Here is a 20,436-nt window from a genome sequence, read left to right as displayed (position 1 = left end):
CTACCGCAGGGTGGGGAGGCTCCCATGGTAGCAATCGCATGAAAATTACAATATTCAATGGCAACACCCACAGAATGTCCATCTCCCTGTAGAAACTGGTTTTGCTGCTACAAGCACATTCATGTTGAGATCATTATCTGCTCAACAGTTCTCGATTCCTTGTACTTAAGAGGATATGCCATATCTGTTTTGAAGGTGGATGGCAGAGAATATGAAGACTGACACATAATTTAAAATAATAGAGCACATTTGTTTAAACTGGCACACCAATGTATTTTATGCACCATCTTACACCAGAATCACTCTATCCACTGCTTCTGGAGTTAGAAGCAGCAATATTACAGACATAGAAGACAAAATTAATTTTTTCTGTATGACAGAAATATATGTTTTAGAACAGCTGTTATTCAGGATTAGCCATATCTATGGCCTTTTCTTTCAGAACTCTTCAGATCTAGTTATTTGAATAACAGTCCTCAGCTGGGTACAACCATATTTCAAAGGTGTTTTCAGCCTATAGTTCCAGCTGTCATTGTTCTTCCAGCTTCACTCTGCCTGACCACTTCCCAACAACTTGTCTAGAAGAGAGCTGTGATTTTTTGATGGTCCAAGGACCTAGAAAAACTTACTTATTACTCCCACATCTGGAGGACAGGAATCACAGAAGAAGGACAAAACAATAAAAGGCCAGCATGAAAATTATTCTATTAAGTGCTTAGCATCTTCTTGTGCACTGAAGCAAGTGTCACTACTCACGGGGAAGCAAAATTTCAGCTCTTGCCTCTCCTATTCTGGACAGATGTTCAAAAATTCCATTAACAATTGTGTATCCTGTAGCACTGTTCCACCGGAGATGTATGGGGATTGATCAGAGGCCTTTGACACCTGTTTTGCTGTAAATTATCTGAATTTTTTGACTTTTTTTTTCATGTGGGTATATGAAACCACCATAATTAGATTTAACTCTTGGCACTTTGCAAGCAATACAGTAGCTATCTAATAGAGAAAAGAGTCAGATAATGATCACAGGTGCTTCACAGGGAAGCTGCAGCAAAGTTTATTATTATCTCTTGCATTACCTTTAAGGTTTTGCCTGGAGGCCAGTGCTGAAGTCAGGCTTACAAACTGCCAGGAACTTTACAACTACTTCTATGTCACCCTCCCTGCCCTGAAAACTTTCTGTTCTAAAAAGGCACTCTTTTAATTTTATAGATGGAAAGGTGATGCATAAACCCAGTCCACAGTTAGATTTTGCAGCAGGTGGATGCAGACTTGCCTGATGTCTTGCAGAGCATCTATGAGAGAATTAGAAATGTTTTCTGGAAACGCCATGAGTTTCAGCCCTGTGCCCTTCTTACCCAACCTGCTTTATAGGCCAGAAAGACATGGAGTAGTGAGTGACTGAAGTTTTTAAGTCATCCTAGTCAGTAGTGGAACTTATGGTTATGAAAAACACCCAAAACTGCAAATACAACAGATATGCAAAATCCCACCCAAAAACCTTTTAGAAATTGGTATCTCATTTCATTTCCCATAAGAATGAATATTCTACCAAACGTTATGTTGTCAATGGAGATTAGATTGGGTTTTCCTCTGTGTTTTCTTTTTTTCCTTTTTTTTTTTTTTTAAATCTTCTACTGAGGAGAAAAACTCTCATGGAAAATCGTACAGTTTATTTCATCTGTGTGAGACAGAGCAGGATGTTTTGCTGGTTAATCCATCATGTGTGAAAAAGTGTTGCCAAAACCCACATTGAACATACTTCCTTAAGAAAAGCAGGTTAAATTACATTAAGCCTCAAGGGGTTTTATTCACTGTAGTTTCTACTATACCCGCAGGTTGGAATGCCCATACTTGCCCAGAATATCACTTCTCTTTAATACTGCCTTATGAGTTTTATTTAACACGCTAGTTTCTGATTACAAAATGTTGGGTTTTTTTTTTTTCTCTATGTAAGCTTTTTTGAAAACTCATCTAAAATCCTTTTAGGTAATATTTTATCTTTCTGCCTACATATGTCAAAGCTTGAGCCAGAATTCCTTAAATCTTCTGAACTATCTCTACATTAAAGGAGCAGATAGTGATGAACTGGAAAAATGAAGAGGATTGATAACATCTCAAGTGGTTCTCATATCTTTATGTTGCTGGGACATGAAACATGAAATGGCATTTATAACAAAAAGTTAGGCATCTGAAGGTGACTTGTGCTTGTCACTCCAGCTGTTTAAAATTTTTATCAGGTCTCTTAATGCCTATTTTCAGATGTAACCTCCTGTCTTGCAGACAATGCATGTGGTGCACTCGGTAAACGTACTTACTACTTAGGATAGAAGAATGGTGCTTGCCTCTGCAGACATTCATATGTGTCATCCCCATTATTTTAGTGAAGATTTTCATGAAGTACCTGCATGACAAAAAGTTGGTAGAATCAGCTTTTAATTCCTGAATGTATTTTAAAATTTCTTTAGGATTTTCCAGGGTGAAAAAGCCTCTAAAAAGACAGAAATACACATCAGCAGTGAAATGTGGCGGTTGCAAGTTTTATTATTTGAGTGCTGACAGGTCATTTCCCCTTTGCCTCTTGCATAGAGTGTAATATTATCACCAGTCAGCAACAACCATTTGGCTTGTCAGCAGAAGAGCAGGGAAATCACACACCAGGCAGGGAAAGCTTCTTTGTTTCTTTCCCAGGGAAATCCATGACAGGAAACAAAGGAAGAAATTATAAACGATGATCAAATAAGATAGAATCATCCACTCAGGAATTTTGTTCTCTTTTCACTGGGCGATGAGAACAAAAGGCTCAATGTTCAGCTGCCCTGATCTCAAGAGAGCCAAATCAGTTCTCTAACTGAGCGCTGGGGCTTTAATGGTGACTAAAAGCAAACGGAGAGAATGGTAATGTTCCAAGGGAAGGGCAAGTGGAGCAGGTTTGGGGTGGACTACACCTCCAGCAGCTATGAAGGACTATTAAAGAATCTACCTTTGCAGATAAAAGTTTGGCTAGAAATCAGGCTTTTTTCTTGGTGCATGTCAGTCTGACCTACAAAACAATGTGCCGCACTTCAGATGCACAAATATGTCACTAGACCTCAACAAAGCCCTTAATTATACAGTGGTTAGGGAATTACTGCATTGCTAGGAGCATGAAATACTCAGTAATATCACACAGCTGTCTGAAGAAACCTTTGTGCTGCTGACAAATAGTTTGTGGGGTGTTGAGGATGGGAGTGGTGCACTTCACTCACAAGAAAGAAGCAACAATATACTTTATTGATATAAAGTAGTTATTTACCAAAGTTTGATAGTAAATGGTAAATGCGACAGTAATTTAACAATATTAAATGGCAGGGTACACTGGGTTATTTACTGCATAGAGGACAGAGTCAGACAAAACTGTCAGGGAGAGCCTCCCATGGAGTTATGAGATTCAGAAAGGACCCCCTTCTCAGAGAGGAGTCTAGGTGCAACTGGATCCAGTCCTAGTCCCAGGCTTGACCAGTGGTTTATCTCTAAAGGATTATATGTGTACAATCGATCCTTTATATCACTTAGCTAAGGTTTCAAAGTTTAGCATGCTAATAGTCACTTACTGAGGATCTGTTGCAGCAAGGAATCTCGCAACCTTGAGGAGTGACCTTGAGAGGCATCCCTGCTCAAGGGACGATTCCAACATGCAGCCTGCCTACCATGTAGGAGAGCTCAAAGGGCTCTTGGGCTGCTCCCTATTTGTGGAGTAAGATAATTGACTAATAGTCATATTTGCACACCGACTGTAGATCTTAGTTTCTTCGAAATTTGCCTTGAGTTAGACATTAACCAGCACTGTGGGTAGGGGCGGGCACCGCCATCCCTTGACTATTGTGTGGTTATCTGTCTCCCCTAAATCCACTTTAAGCCAGATGCTGCTATCACTGTTAGGACCAGACACATCTATCAGTGATGGTTATCACTTGAGCAGGGCCACAGGAAAAGCGGTCAGGTTGGAGAAGGCAGAGCACACCGTCACATGGGGACATTAAAACAAGCAGTGAATTCTCAGCAAAAAATTAGGCTGAGCTCCTTTACTTATAAAGAGCAGCAACATTTCTGGGCTCAAAATCTGGGCAGTCCTGCCCTGGTGTACATGCCAGTAAGAGAGAAGAGCTCTTAGATCTTTTTTCTGTTCTACCTTTTGAGGGGATGCAGATAACTCTTTGATCCCTGCTTTATATTGGTGTGTCTTGGCCATTTATGGTGTGTCTTGGCCAGTTATCTAATCTCCCTTTCAAATACTGTTAGTATGCTCAAGGCCTTATGTAGAAAGACATCAACAGCTGGAGCGTGGACTCCAGGGACGTGATAAGTTATCAGATGCAAGGGATGTATCCTCATTGGATGTGATTTTAAAATGTTGATTGAAGCATGAATCTAGTGGAGACAGAAACTTGTGACATGCAGGCAACTTTTTTGAAATGTAACAGTTTGATTTTTTTTTTTAATGGCAAGAAGCCTATGATTTCCAGCCTGGCCAGTGTAGAATGGGAAGGTCCCACACGTATGGCATGAAGCGGTTTGGTTTTGGAGACAGAGCTGAAGAGTTGTGCTAGTTAACCTAAAAGAGTAACATCAAGCAACGTAGGCAAATATTATCATCTAGATCCAAATTGTTTGCTACTGTCTTGTTTTCTTGCTTTTGGTAAGTCAGAATTTTTCGGTTTCTTACTGTACGTATCCACTTAGTGGACTAATAGTGGGCTATTTACTTACCACCCAGACATGCTCTGTGGTTTTGACTAATGTGTACGTGAAGAGCATGCCACTGTACAAGACAGAAGTTGTTTTAGATGTGCAAAGCCAAAGGTGTTTTTAACAGAGGAGAAGCTGAACATCCACACTGCTAAAGCTTGGCTTTGCTTCCTTTATAAATCTTTTTGACAAACACGTGTGCCTATCTTTAGAGTCAGCCATTCTCTGAAATAATGAAGAACTAAATTTAGCAATTAAGGGGCCAATTTTTGTGATGAAATAACCTGACTGTTGTGTCAACAGCACTATCAATCACCAAGCATCAGCCCTGGGAAGGTCAGGTGGTGTTTCCTCAGGAATATTGCTACACAGAATTTAAAAAAAAAAAGAGCTCTGCAGGGCAGAACTGTTTTAGCAAAGCAGCTTTTGATTATATGCTTCTGTCCCATTCTGGCTCCGAACTGTCTTTTTCAGGCCTGCCACTCCTTGCTGACACATTACCAGGTCACCTCCGCTTCCGTGCTTTTGCTCTCTTTTCCCAGGCCAGCCACCCGCCAGGTCTCTTTGGACAAGTGGCATTCAGAGAGCCTGAGGAGGTCTCCTCTCCAAACCGGAACTATTCTTCAGATCAGATAGAAATCTACTAAAACTGCTAGAAATTTTTAACTGCTTTTAAGGACCTTCAACGCAACTACTACACATATTCATATCCTTTCATGGAACAATACATATGGCTGCTTGTGAGTCAGAATGAATTTTCTTGGCAACCAACAACATTCAGGAGGTGAATTTGACAAACCCTAAGTTATTCAGTGTCCTTCCATCTCTGTGGCATTTTAACCTCTGCAGCCACAAGGTTCTTGAATGAAGTGTTTGGGTCAGGCAGCATTCCTATTAAACAGGAAGATGGCCTTTCCTCCTGACAGTTCAGTGCATTTGCTGCTCAATTCTCTGGCACCACTCACAGAAATAATTGGTAAAGTGGCCTTACCTTGCTTGCATGTGTTTTTATTGTCTATGGCATGACTACAGCTGGGAGAAAAAAAAAAGCACCAAAATGCAGACGCATCTTTGGAAACTCTCTCCTGACTTATCAAATGTCTTTGCCTTCAGTTTGTTTCCTATCGAGTTTTTGCATGAGTTCCATAGGAAACAGTAGGAGTTGATCTCACCTTATAATGTGACTGATAATGTGACTCTTAGCAGCTGCAGCTAAATACTTGCCCTGGGAATGAATAGCACCGTGAGTGTGTGGTTTTAGGAGGAAATGGTTCCATGTTTCCTTTCACACTGCTTTCCAACAGGATGATCTTACTTTCCTTTATTGTATTTAAGGCTGATTAAAGGCTTCCTTTATAGGATGGCTTATCTCCTTCCTCCCTTAAGTAGCGTTTAACCTTCAAGGAGCTAGTTTGTTGCAGATGAGAAGACGCAGACGTATCACAAGTACATTCTTCTGTTTGGAGCTTCATTAATATAGAGTGACTGTGTATCATAATATGTTGAATACTTGGTAATGTGCCAACTATATTTGGAGCTCTCAGTCTGTTCTGTGGATGGAAACCAACCAGAAGACCAGGTCTACTCCCACCTTTTACTCTGCTGGGAAAAAAAATGTTGGTGGTGCAGATAATTTAATCCAAATCTAATTTTGAAAACTTACTGGAATTGTAAGGAAACGGGACTCAGCTACATCAAAACTCTTCATGCTTTAGTGTGTCTGAAACTGAAATTTGAGCCTGAATGTTATAGGGGAAGGATATATCTCATGAGAAAACCAATGAATGATTCCTTTTCTTCTGCAAAGACTGAGAAACTCTGGCTGCAGGCTAGCACCTTTGTACACAACTGTCAGCGTAAAGGTGAATGTGTTTGACAGTGCTGATTCATATGCTATGTGATATTGCATTCCAGTTTCATTACTGACAGTGGCTTGAGTAAGTGAACCTAGAGAAACCACAATCTCTGTGCTCAACTGATCAGCTACTTACAATTTTATTTACTTATTCTTCCACCTGTTCTCAGGCCTTGTGTTTGTGGTGAGGGTTAGCATGTTCCTATAGAACTAAGGAAAGGTTATGGGCTGCTGAAAAAACAGCTGCATTCAGAAGCCACTGCAGTGTGATTAAGTAATTTTTCATACCATATCAGCCTTTGAAAAGGAATGCCTACCTATTTGACCAACGATCTGTGGATCATGCTTTTAAAACGAGTGAGTCACTGAAATTCTTTAATGTGTAATGAATTGTAAGGGTATTTTTCAGTTCTTTTTTTTTTTTTTCCTAAGGCAGAAAGTGCCTTAGGACATAGGTATGCAAAGAAGATATTCACTGTGTTCGATCATTTTACATTTATGGTGCTTTACTTTATTGCAGGATATCTGTACTGGAGAAGGTCAGTAAGCAGAGAGGTGTGGTAAGTTTAGCTGAATGCTGAACCCATTTAGTGAAGCTGCTGCAGCTTCAAGTGTAAACTTGTCGCTTTAAAACTGGTTTATATAAAGTCAGCTTATACCTATAAGTCACAATTTAACTTCTTGTAAGACAAAACAAGGGGATACAGATTCTATTAATAAACACAGAGTGGACATTAAAAATTACCCTCCTCAGCTTCCTGCTTGAATCTACTCCTTGGTTACTTGGTGCCTGATAATTGGAAAAGCAGGGCAAATGCATGCTCTTTAAGCAGTGTTGGAGGAAGGCCCTTGTAAACAAAAAGCTACAAAACAGGTATTCTCATTCCTTTCCCAATGCATTAAGCAATGCTGTGCTTTCTGTTGTCCCTGTGTTCCTGCTCTCTCATGTGTCAGTGTGGGGTTTTCCTTTTCTTCAGGCTAAGACAAGAATGAGGGAATGCTGAGGAGCTAATAAAATAATTGGTTTTGATCAACTGGGAAATTCACAGATACCTAGTTATAAATGACACACCTACTCAAGTTGCCTGGATAATGAGAGGCCTAGCCTATTACAGAATCTGTTAAGACAGTTATATATTTCACGTACTTACAGGAGTGTCATCATAGATGAAAGTATTTGATCTATCCAGTTTGGCATCCTGCCTTTTGACCTGGCTGGTAACTGAGACTTAGGTGATCAGCACAGTTTCCAATCTCTTCTCTCACCCTGAAAACACACATAAGCTGCTTTACTGTAGAAGCCAGTTTTATGACTTGGAGGGACCCTTAATTCATGAGTTGCAAAGCTAAGTTTAACTATCAGCTCTGTGACTGACTCATATGTTGGCTGTAAGCACCTTCATTACTGTCAGGTTATTTAAAATGTCAGCTCACTAACTTAAAATTTGTCTGCTCTTCTGTTTCTTGTGATTTCTTATGATTTCGAGACATTATTTATTTTTAGTGCCAACCAAATCTATTCAAATTAATTCCCTGAATCATCATCTTAAAACATGATCTTTTAATGCCGGTACCTGCAAATTCTGTTAATAGTCAGAAATGTTAGCAATGACTTCTCTGTCAGGCTCAAGAAGTGTCAGTTTGTCGAGCTGAAGATCTCTTCCTAGCTGAACTCTGTTCATGTGCTGTGTCATCTGCATCTTCTCCTCTGCGAGAGGAGGATGAAAGCATAGCGTACAGCTAAAGGCTGGGAGGAGGCTTCCTTCCTTTGAACATAGCTGGTGAATCTGCTGACACTGTAGGCGGAAGGAGTACTTCCTCAGGCAAAAAGCTAAAAAATACAGAGAGAAGACCATAGGATCCAAGGAAACAAAAAGTAGTAAACAAGGGTATGTATAGGTGAGTTTGTAGGGAGCTAGGCACTGAAAGAGTGGAGGGTAAACTACAGTTTGAAGAGACTGGAAGAATCATTTAGGTCACAAAGATGACTAGGTGAAAAAGATGTATGTGCTCCATTGGTATTTACATGGTAGAAGCTTTTTCTACAAGAAATGTCACTTAGGGGAGCCCCTGGAACAGACTGTACAGACAGCGTCCACTGATTGTGAGTATGTTTAGGCTGGAAATTGAGAAGAGTTCTCTGATGATCACAGCTATTGGTCTGGAGTGCCTTCCCGAATGATGAAATGAAGCAAAAAGCCCGTCACTGTTTCACAGAGAAAATCAGTCATTTTAAGAAACAGGATTTTATGAAGTGCCTTCCTTCCTTTATCCCTTCCTTGTCAACTAGGGACAAAATCTGAGGCTCAGCATGTCCCCTTAATATTTGTTATCCAGCAAATTAAGTCATTATTTTCTAAGGATCCTTATATTGAAGTTTTTGTATGTTTGCTTTTGAGCATCTGTGTTTGGATAATTTAATCTTTGTTTTCATCTCTGTCACTGGACTTCTTCAAGGAAACAAAAATATTTTGTAGTAAGAAAAACAGTGCTATTAGGCACAGGCTAAAGACATCACGGAAATACCCCATGCAGTGTAATCTGTTTTTAATCGGTCACTTAATTCCGCTATGACTACTTAGAGAAGACACTGAAAACAAAATGTTTAGCCTCAGAAATACCAAAATGTGTTATACAGGTATAAATACAGAAAATCAGTAAATTGGAGTAAAACTAATAATATGGAAAATCTCAGCAATCAATCATCTTGCAGTGGCTGAGATTATTTCAATGTACTACAGGTATGTGTGGGCCTGAAATAACATATTTCTTGCCTTGGGTTACACCATTAATATTGTAAAGTTTTGATTCTTGACTACTGTATTTACAAAAAAGGAAGACTAGGGTTTTTTTTTTTTTTAGTTTAACTACTTGGAAAAAAAAATGTCATTCTAGATTCCATCATCTCCCTTTAGGTTAATACGGTAATTAATGTCTGTTTTTTAAAACAAAGCAACTATTCAAAAGCTTTTTTTTTTTTAAATTCAGATTATATAGGGTGTAGGAACACTGCAAAACTATCCTACCATTGTGCCTCTACCTTTCTTTCAAAGTTATCATCTCTGACCTGTCCCATCCTAAGTCTGCCCTGTGACAACCAGTGAACTTATCTGCCAGTTGCACCGGGCAATTTTCAGATATCTCTTAGGTGTCTCAGCTGTTGAATAGCTGTAGGAACACTGGTTAGAGATCAAAAGCCCTATTGTGCTAATTAAGGTAAAAACACAAGACAAATAGAGGACCCAAAGCCTTCCCTCAAAAAGAACAAGCTAAGTGAAGTAACATTTCTAATTGTCTAGGTCTACATGGTTAGCTGGTAGCAGATTTGTTTTGAATCTTACCTCTATGTGGTACAGTGATGACTATCTCCTTATTGAGCCAGTGAAGAGGCTTTTCCACTTGTCTTTTCTTCTTTAGATAGTGTATAATGCCTTGCCTACAACAGTGAATTACAACTTTGCTTTCTCTCCTGAGCGTGTTTCACTGGGGCTGGATGACACGAGGTGAATGCCGGTTGGCGTTTGTTAGCATTGCTCCAGCTGCCTTAGCAGAGGCAGGCCAATATGGCCCAGGTGCCAGGGTCCTGTGTTTGCTACCCTGAGCCCTAACAGCGTAATGGGCAAGGCAGGTTTGCTTCAGCATGTCTCAGAGAGTCAGGGGGTGTACACACTACACCCTTGCAGACCTCCGCCCCACGCCAGCTAGCCGTGCGCGGCAAGGAGCTGGGGATGTGTTGGTGTGTGGAAAGCACTCAGCAGTCTCCATGTTAGATTACAGGAAGTTTCGCTGTGTATTTCGCAGACATAGCGAGTTCATTTGTGAGGATCAGCTAGGTAGCTGCCCTGTAAAAGCGGAGTTTCTAGGAAACCTTTCTGTCTAAACACAAATGTTTGGATCAATACATAATGAAGTTCAAGGTAGGTCATCATAAGCATAGAAGTATGAAAGCGGCCTCTTCTCACCCAAAGCAGTCAAATATATTTGTTTGTCCAAGATTAAAAAAAAAACCAGGAAACCTTTTTATTGCATCTCTGATCCCTTTGTGAGAAAGGAATAGGGCTGCCTAGGATGCCAGGCAGCAGCAGGGGCAGGCGAGCTGGCAGCGGGTACTCACTGCGGGGCAGGCAGAGCTGGGCCCGCACCGCCTGGGCCGCAGTCGGCCAGCATGGCGAGCCGGGGGCCGCAGTTGGCCAGCACGGCGAGCAGGGGGCTGCAGTGAGGGCCACCAGCCCCAGCCAAGCGCCCAGACGCCCTGTGAGCCCCAAGCGGCACGCCTGAGGCCAGGCCAGGAGGGCAGGGAGGTATAAGACCAGGCACAGGCCTACCCTCAGCACTGCGTGGGCAAGGACCGAGACTGAGGGTCTCAGCTTCAGCATCGCTCCTGAGCAAAAGCAGGGCAGGCCCCGGCCTCCCAGTCTGAACGCAGATTACAGCCCAGCGCTGTCAGCCCAGACCTGGAGCCCAGGCGGCTGAACCCTCAGGCAGGGGAGGTGCAGGCAGGGCCCTGGCAGGTAGAATTTGCACAGTTCCGTGTTGCACTGGTACCTGGAGCTGGGTGGCAAAGGCAGCCAGCACGGACTTGTCTCTGTTTGTTCAGGCCTGCGTCTAGTTGTTTATGCAGAGAAATCCGAAGTGCCTGTTTATTCACAGATGATGCTCATGTCAGTAAGGCTATGGCTGTAATTTCACCAAGGTATGTAACTGCAAGTATTTGGGTTTTTTCAATACAACCTGTTTGTCAAATTAAAATAGTTCAAAAGCCAACATCTTTAGAAATGGTGAAAATAATGATTTGTGTATTCCTGATGTGTGAGAAAGATAGCAATTAATCATATCTAGTATTTACATAGTATTATTCAGCCAAATTACAAGGAGAGATATCATTATTATTTACAGAATCTAGAGGAGGAAAACAGGTCTCAGAGAGGTCAAACGAGAGGTGAGCCAGCATGTGTAAGGTCAGTCTTCCAAGAATGAATATTTGGCGCATGAAAGCAGACTGATCATCCACAGACGAAACATCCACAGCTTGCTTTGAAATTACTGAGAACTCAAGCATTTCTGAAAATCAGTCTGTATTTGTGACCCACTTGTACTTCTAAATAGACAGGTAACCTCTGGTGCAGCAGTTTGAGCTAAGCAACTTCTGTACAGAGAAGTCACACCTAGCTCTTACGGAGGAATGGAAATGGAGAGACATGATTGAAAATCCTGTTTACATCCATTTTTTCATAAAGCATCCAGTTATCCAGGAGTGGCAGGATGAGAGCAGTAGCTTTGCTCCATTGCTCTATTTGAATATGACAGTTTCTACTAGTTGCCTTGCTGATGTATCTCTCTGATTTTAGTGCTAGGTTTGCTCACAGCTGCAAAAAAAAAAAGCTGGCAGTGGGGTCTGTGCAGTACAGCTTTGCTGTGGCAAAGCTTCCTAACCCTCTGACACGTCATTCTTATTTGGCTCATCTTTTACTAGTGAGAAATGCACTCCAACATTTGGGGCTGAGACTCCACAGAAGCCCCAGGAAGAAGCCTACGCATTTGGATTCCAGGGGGCTGGATGAAGAAAATTGCACCATTTCCCATCACTCAAGAGCACACAGCTGTAATCAGCATCTCCAATGCACCTCCAACCCACTTCTAGGTGAGTCAAAATCCCAGAATACCAATTGCCCAGCAGAAGGAAACAATTCATTTCCTTCATACATCACCAGCTGGGACTGGCCTCTGAAACCTTTTGGGATGAGCCTCCAGATGGACATTAGCCTGGAACTGGAGTGTTCCCAAAGATTTGAGAAACCCCCCTGAGCCCTCAACCGAGGTCCATTGCTGGCTACCCATTTCTAACACAAGTACTAAGCCACTAATTCCCAAGACAGTTCTCAGTTGGACCAAATAACTTTTGCCAAATCTGATGTTCAGCGTTGCTTTTACTCACAGTAAGTGTTAATCCAGTGGCTCCATAGCTCTGTAGCTATGGCTAGCTGCTTTATTGCAGGATCTTGTAAGAAAGGACATAGGCCTCTGTTGATACAGCTCCACGACAGTTAATCAGGGTCACTTCTTTGACTGTGTAGGGCATGTCTGAGATCCTTCCTTTCCTTCCCTACTCTCCACAGTACTGGCAAAATTTTACAGAGAAGCCTGCATGGCACAGTGTGAACTAGATCTGCTGCAGAACAGAGCTTATTAGTGCAGCTTGCCTATCTCTTCCAAATATCACAGTTGTCTTCACATTTTGAAAAGCAATTAAAATCAACAGCACATAACATATTACAGCTGTAGTAAACATTTCCCTTGGCCATGGCAAACAGCCCTGGGAACTCTAAACTGCAAACAACAGCCCCTCCTCCTGTTTGCAACGGGGATGCACATTTAGATTCAACCGCAAAAGTGATTTTGTCCCAATTTTTTGTTTATCCTTTGTAAACCACCTGGGGAGCCACAACCTCCAGAGTATTGAAGTTCGAAAAATTAAGTCCCCTGAGCAAACTGGGGCTTCATATTCTGGAGTTTATGAAAAGCATAAACTCTAGTAGAAACAAGTATTAATCATAGATTGCTGAGAGGGATGCACACCCTGCATAGTATTAATTTCTCACTGGCTACAGGTTTGTCTGGTTAATCCCACGCACTGATATTCATTAGCTAAAGGAATACACACACAGCATGAACAGAAAGAATTTGCGGGGTTGTTAGTTGGCATAACTTCAGTGACTGTTAACAAGTCTTCATTCTTTATATACCAGTTGTCAGTCATAGCCCTGTACGTGATTTACAGAAGAGATAAGTGCTGTCATCATCTTGCAAATAAAGAGATAGAAGCAAGAAGCGTAAGGCTTGTCTGAGGCCACTGTGGAGCCAGGAACTGAGAATCTGACAGCTCCAGGCCTGTATTTATGCATGTAAATTGTCTGGTGGCATTGATATTGTCTTACTGGTCACAACTCTTGCAAGACGCCTTAGTTCACAAACAGATCCTTTATTTGAAAATAACTTTTCAAGAATTATGAGCTTTCACAGCCTGTGTTTTGTTTAAACTGGATGTTGTCACAGAAATGTGCCATGTCTTATGTTGTATTATTGTTATCCCTTTGCTCTTTGATCAATTCCTCCTTCTTGATGAGGTCTTGCAGGAGACTCCCAATTTTGGTTGGATGTGTTGATTACTTGCCGGGGCATTGCAGGAATTAGACTGTGAAGAACGGTGATTTGTTCCAGGTTGGCAAGCGCCGCACCCAGCCGTTCCCTCATACACCTCGGAGCCACACCAAGCCCTGTGGTGTGGGTAGATGCTGAATTCTCATCAGCTGCGCTACCCTCGGTGCTTGGGGCTGAATTGGGGCAGAGCTTGGATTTCAGATTTACAGGAATCTTGAGCTGCTCTTGGGACAGCAGAAAACCCAAACCAATGTAATTTGTACAGCCTGCATAAACCCGGTGATCTTATCTTAAATGTTTCTGTCAGTGTAAATTTTTGAACAAGTTTGAGCAAGCTCTGCCCTTACAATTTTTGAGTGAAATTTCATATTTTGAGATACCTTCCCCATAAAACCAACGCCCGGTGCGGGCCCGGCCGCGCCCGCGCAGCAGACCCGACCACTCTGCAGCCCAGCCGGCCCCGCCCGGGGCGCCCCCTGGCGGCCGCCGCCCGGCACAGCCCGGCCCCAAGCTCCCCCTCGCCGCCCCGGCCCCGTGTTGCCCCGCTGTCCGGGGTCGGGTGGGTTTCGCACTGGCATCCGAATGTTTCCGTCGCTCTTCCAGGCGTGTGCTTGCTGATGGACGTCTCAGACTGTGCTCGCATGGCATCCCTCGGAATCGCTCCACGTTACTGTCCCCACAGCGCTGCTTGTGCTGTTACTGAACGGGGGATTTATGAGAGCACCGAGGCCTGTGTACAGCAAAGGGTCTTGTGGGACCACAATTCACCATTTTAAGCCTATCAGGAAATGGCAAAGGGAATTGCATTACTGCAAATACATGTGTGTTCTGCAGAGAGCAAGGTTGGAAAAGGTTTTAAAGCTCTTTCAGACTTCAGAGGAATCAATAAATATAAACCAAGTGAGAAGATTGTGCAAAAAATTGCTCTGAAGGTGGCAGCCACTTTGATATCTTAGGATGTATTCCTTTGGTTCTCTCTGCATACCTCTGCTGAGGGTTGTGATAAATTTGTGCAACCCAGCTGACGGCCAGACGGAGCATTCAGAGCCCTGCTTGGGATCATGAGGTCTTACCTAACCCCTCTGGGCAGTACCAGCTCAACTCTGCCCAGTCCATGCCTCCTTCATAGCTCAAGGCTCAGGATGTGGGGAAGGAATGGCGGTGAGTGCCGCTTATGAGTTGGTGGAGGTCAGGGTGGACTGCTCAGGGAGGAGTGTGTTTCTGTAGGTAAGACTGGCCCCGATGTACTTTTTGGGAGCCCAGGGTGGCAGCAGGGATGTGAGGAACTGTGGAGGACAATGTCAGCCTGTTGTAAGACCTATTAGCCTGATACCTAGCAAGTCTAAAGCTACCTGGCTTGGTGAATTCCAGGGGAAAATACCAGGACTAGCTTTTTAATGGAAACTATACATTTATGGCATTTATCACAGTTGCTTTCTCTTCTTTCTTCCTCTGAATGCCCTTTTTATTTCATATGCAAGTTTCACATCACTTTCATTTGTTTCCTTTCTAATCTGAAGAGTCCCAGTTTACTTAATCTTCTCTGTTACAGCAGTGTTCCATATATTTGTCCATCCTTGTGAATAGTAATGATCAGCTCAGAGTCCATCACTTCATACCTGAAGCTGGGATTTTTTCCCCATGAGCATCACTTGACATCCGTCTGCAATAAATGTTAGTGCAGGCAAATGAGAAGCAGTGGAAAAAAGCAATAAGAGTGGAAAAATGTGGGATGCTGCCTTCTGGGGGCAGTGTGTGCTTGTGTAATTGCAGTAACCATGCTCAGCTTTATTTTTCAAGTGTAAACTGTGTGCTTGCTGTTTCAAGAATTCTTCTTATGCTGGAACTACCTCCCCATCGGATCTAGTCTGGCTCTTTACACCTCTTGTACTCATTAACGGTGGGGCCATTACTTGAATAATTAAGTAAATGCTTTCCCCACCACTACCTTCCGTTCCCAGACTATTGTCTCTTTTTACTTTAGATATCTTTGGAGTCTTTTGGGTATTTTCGGGTTTTGATTTTTTTTTTCTCAATACATAGGCATGTTGATTTTTCCCTTATTACCTGCTCCTAGTAGAGAGCTATTTTAGAGGGACCCTATAGAGATACCCTTCTTGGAGGCCTGGGCTTTGAGCAAAGGTTGTCTAGGCAAACTGCTAAAACCAGCAGTTAGAGGTTCTCCTGCCTGTAGTGTGACAGAAGCAAGTGGCACCTTCAGCCTGGAAAACTTTAATTCACAGTAGGCTTCTCCTGGGTGCTGAAAGATACGCTTTGGGGTCTTTGATTTCTCCTCTGTTACAGTGTATATACAAACACAGTATAGCATCATTATTTTCTGAAAAGCACAAGAAATTAATTGAGATAGGTTGTTTGTTTGTTGTAGTACATCCTGGTGCTTAGAAATGTTTTGCAGCAGGAGCTTTCTGAGATAGGCAAAAAAGGAATGAGTACCTCATAGCTAGCCCAGGCTGATGTTAAACCTGCAGTAGTTTCCCAGAAAAAATTACTTAAATTAATTATGATAGGATCATGAGGTATGTTTCCACATTTTCTCTTGTGTTTTCCCCCTCCTTTTTGTATGTAGTATAAAAAGACTTTTTAATAATAGATTCTTAGAAATTAAATTTGGAAATATGTACTTGGCTATCTATAAATCAGGTATTTTCCTCAAATATATTCACAGATATCTGTCATTCTCCTTTAAATAGTTAAAAAATACTGAGTGATTGAGATAATTTCATAAGTGCCAAAAATGTCTTTAAACCTAGTAAAATGAATCTAAATAATGGTTTCTGATTTCTCCACTGAGGTAAACGACACAGAAAAGGGAGAAATAAATTTCTTCCAATTCCTTTCTCTAAGTAGTTTTTTGCCTTCATTAGGAGTTCTGCCTATGTAATGATGTCCAGGCATGAGTTATTATTGCAATTTTCTTATTATCTCATTTTATTGTTGTATATTGCTATGTAAATACTTGCTGACTTGTGCAAATAAGTAGCCCATCTCCAAAGAGCTGGTTACCTCCAAGAAGGCACAATAACTGTTCAGTAGAGGAAATGATTCATGATGAGAAGGCAGGGTCACCTGCTTCAAGATCCTATTGTAAGGTTAGTCTTTAACACAGGAACACTGGCAAATGAGCACAGAGAGGGTTTTAGAGGTGCAGAGGACAAAGCAGAAGTTGTAATGTCAAGAGCGGGACACACAGACACACAGCTGAAGCTGATTGAAAGGAATATAGTTTTGCAATGTGAGTAATTCATAATCCCTTAAACTGGAAGTGTTTTCTTAGCTAATTAAACCACAGGATTAAATAGTCTAAAATTATTGTTATGGATGTGGCTTGAATCCTTGGGCGGCCTAGAGATCTTGGCAGCTGGGGTCTTTATGCCTAGGAGGGATTTATGTGTTTAGTTACTCAGCCTTAGCCAGAGTTGCAGGTAAGTTACCTTGGCAGTGAGCATACACTGCGTGTTCGCGGTCAGACTTGGCAGCAGCTCCACAGGGCGAGAGTGGCTGCTGCCACTTGGTGTCTCTCGGCAATGCTTTCTTGAGGACGTCTGAATATCTCAAATAGCTGACTGGTGATCAAAACTCTTACGGTGCAGCACACAGTTCAGCTAAGGCTCTCCTCCTTTCTATGAACATTTTTTGACTGTTAAGGAAGAAATTTCAAGCCATTTGGTTTGAACCATCTTTCATGGTTTTATGTACTGCGATCTCTTGATGACATTCCCTTTTCACTACTATCTGTAGGACTTGAGATCTTGCCATACCGATGTTTGTTTTATAAACGCTAAATTGCTTTGGCAATGGATTGCTATTTCTCCCACAGTGGCCTCTTTGGTTTTTTTTGAGTCAGTAGTAGCAGGACTGTTCCTGTAGTCACTGAAACTCTTTATCTTTCTCACCTTCCACTCACATATCCCACATTTGTTAGAACTGTAAGTAGTTTGCATATTTTTCCCTGCTGCTTCTTAAATCTTTACTGTTACAAAACTTCTCATATAAATTACAGGCTGGCCTTGACAAACTAAGTACTCAGCAGTGCTTCTCTTCCCTCTCACTTCTGCTGGATTGTCTCACACGGGGATGGGTCCCCACAAGCATCATTCCCAAAGAGCACATGTGCTTCCAAGTTGGTACTGAAAGCCACAGGCAAGTCCTGAATGTCGCTTGTCCTCTGGCCCTGTTCCTAAAGCAGTTCCAGAAGCAAAACCATTTCCAATCCCAATAGGTTTGCACACAAGCCCAGCATGTGCATGTTGACTGTCAGCCTGTGCTGGCATTTGGAGAAGTTGGAGAAGTGCTGGAAACTTGAATCCTGAATGCTGTTGTTGCTGGGACTTGCATTTGTACTAGTCTAAGGCTACAGGAACTATATGTTGTGTCTTTGGGTAAAACATTATGCTAAAATGGTGGGGTGGTAGACTTCAGGCAACCAGAAGCCTTTGAGTGTAAGTATCCTTTTCACTTACTGTGACACTTGCTATTGTACTGGCTATACACTTTGTAACTAACAAAGTTTTAACTAGGAGACATGTGTTGCAAACACAAGAGGCCAGATCTCTGGCAATCAGATACATTTCCATAAGGTTTGGGCTGTTAGTAGGTGGACAAAGACAAAAAAATACATATAAGTTGAATGCACAAAGCATGCACCCAAGAACCGTAGCGGGAATCATAGCTCAAAACTGCCCATCATAATGTTTCATATACAGAAAAGAATAAATGTTACCCATAGTAAAGCAGGTCTGTTGTCACTGGTATTGGACAGTTCCACGTACCCCAAAAACTGTTGATCTAGGCAGTCACCTTCGTGATCTCAGTCTTGGTAAATGTGCTTTACAAAATGCTAAAGAAACCGTTTCAGTTACCAAGCAGTGCATACCATCCCAAAAGAACAAGAAGATCATACCCTCTAGACAAAAGATGAAGATATAGATTGAAATAAATAAGTAATATTTAGATTTGGAGAGCATCTAAGTTGTTGACAAAAAAATATGGACATGATATGAAGCTAACCTCAAAACAACCTGTTGTAGCAAGAGAAATGGAATAATATAGAAGCTCCAAAAGTTTTGTGTGTGCTGGTAAAACTTCTGAGTTTCACACTGTAATGATATTTCTAGTGACATGCAATACAAATAAGTTTCTGGGTCCTCTGTTCCCCCTGCTGAAGAGGAAAGTGTGAGCTAGGAATAGGATTTTCAAGTCCTCAGCTGGCATCATCCATTTGTCAAATGAATTACCCCAGCTCCTGGCCCGACACTGTCCCAGCCCTGGCTTGAGGGCCATTGAGGGGAGTCAGGGACAGTCTGGACTGTACTTCCACCTACCTCTATGCCTGACTATCTCTACAGAGATAGATGCCAAAGCGGAGACAGATGTTAGTTCTGTGGATTTTATTTACAGCCAGCAGGTGTGATTTCCACAAGGAGCTTGGTCTTCCCTTGAGAATGACAGCCCAGTGCTACAGCTGCTGTGGGATCACAGAGTGCACGTCCTCTTCCAAACAGACTCAGAGCCAAAAGCTAAATGAAGTTTTGCCCATAATTGTAATGATAGCATTTATTTTCTCGTGTAAATATAAAACGCTTCATCACTCTTTCTTTGACCCACCCACTAGTCTATCTTTCTTTGCTGTAGGGAGCTGACTTTAAGTTAGGTGTCTCTGGATCCTTGGCCTTTACACATTCTGACTTTTTTTTTGTCTTGGAATATATATGTAAAAATGCCTTTCATCTATCCTTGCACAGTTAATGGTATCTCTCTGCTTTTGTTCCCATTTATGGAACTGTAGTACATACATACACATAGGCTACACGCCAGCCAGTTGCATGTACACATGCACACCTCAGCATGAGTCACCTTGTCCACATCTTCGTGACTAGAAACACAGTTCTGCTTCGTGCATTCGCACGCACTTCTGTGATGTGCGAGTATTCAAGAAACAAACAGCCACGAGCTAGCATCTTACTCTGCTGCTGTGATGTATTTTTGCTAGTACTTTTTGAATGTAGCATAAAGATATTAAACATGGAAATAACACCTTCCTCTGCAGTACAGAAATTTCTTTAGATATTTTGAGGGCTTCTGAATGTGCAAATATTTGTGTTTCCACACAGTCAGGTGTATTTGCCTCCTGCCCTTCAAAGGCAGGAAGTCTGTGTCACTGCAGACTCACAGTGGTGGATTCTTAATGGGGATCCCAACCCAAACTGACAGATCTTGCATGGAATTTTTTTAACCTGTCAAGAACCATCTTTTTTTCTTTTGCATTTTATTTTTATTAACAAGATAGAAGGAACAAAGTACACTCAGAAAGAGGCACAGAAAGCAGTAACATTCACAGCTACTCCGCCTAAAAGTGTTGCAGGAGCATAAAAAAGGTTTAGTCAGTTTTAAATTGTGAATGGCACTCTGTGCTGAAGGCACAGTTTTAGGGAGAAATCTGGGGAGAGCTGCACATTGAATTTAGAGTGGCACCACTGCACTTCCTTCACCCAAAATCAAGATCAATGGGAAAGCGTCTGTATCTCTTCATGTTGGAGGAGCGACCTGAATTCTGCCTTTCTATGGCGGCTGCACTCCTGTGAGGTCGTGAGAGAGTCACCGTCCCACTCTCCGCCTCATTTCTCTCATTGTAAAACATTATTTACTTCACTTATTCCCACAGGTTTTGTGGCTGT

At 42.0% G+C, this 20,436-nt stretch overlaps 1 long non-coding RNA gene across 1 annotated transcript in view; it reads left to right on the top strand.

Annotated features, from left to right (window-relative positions):
- LOC147600027 (uncharacterized) overlaps positions 1–12,478 on the top strand; it is a 118,139-nt gene extending 105,661 nt beyond the window's left edge. Inside the window, exon 5 of the long non-coding RNA XR_015259068.1 lies at positions 12,057–12,478. This is a non-coding gene — a long non-coding RNA (uncharacterized LOC147600027). The remainder of the gene's footprint in view (positions 1–12,056) is intronic.
- The last annotated feature ends 7,958 nt before the right edge of the window (positions 12,479–20,436 follow it).

Source organism: Chlamydotis macqueenii, chromosome 7, assembly GCF_036417535.1.
Source record: "Chlamydotis macqueenii isolate bChlMac1 chromosome 7, bChlMac1.mat, whole genome shotgun sequence".
Lineage (NCBI taxonomy): Eukaryota > Metazoa > Chordata > Aves > Otidiformes > Otididae > Chlamydotis > Chlamydotis macqueenii.
The sequence above is the reverse complement of the archived record's forward strand: the minus strand, read 5'-3'. Positions and strand labels throughout refer to the sequence as shown.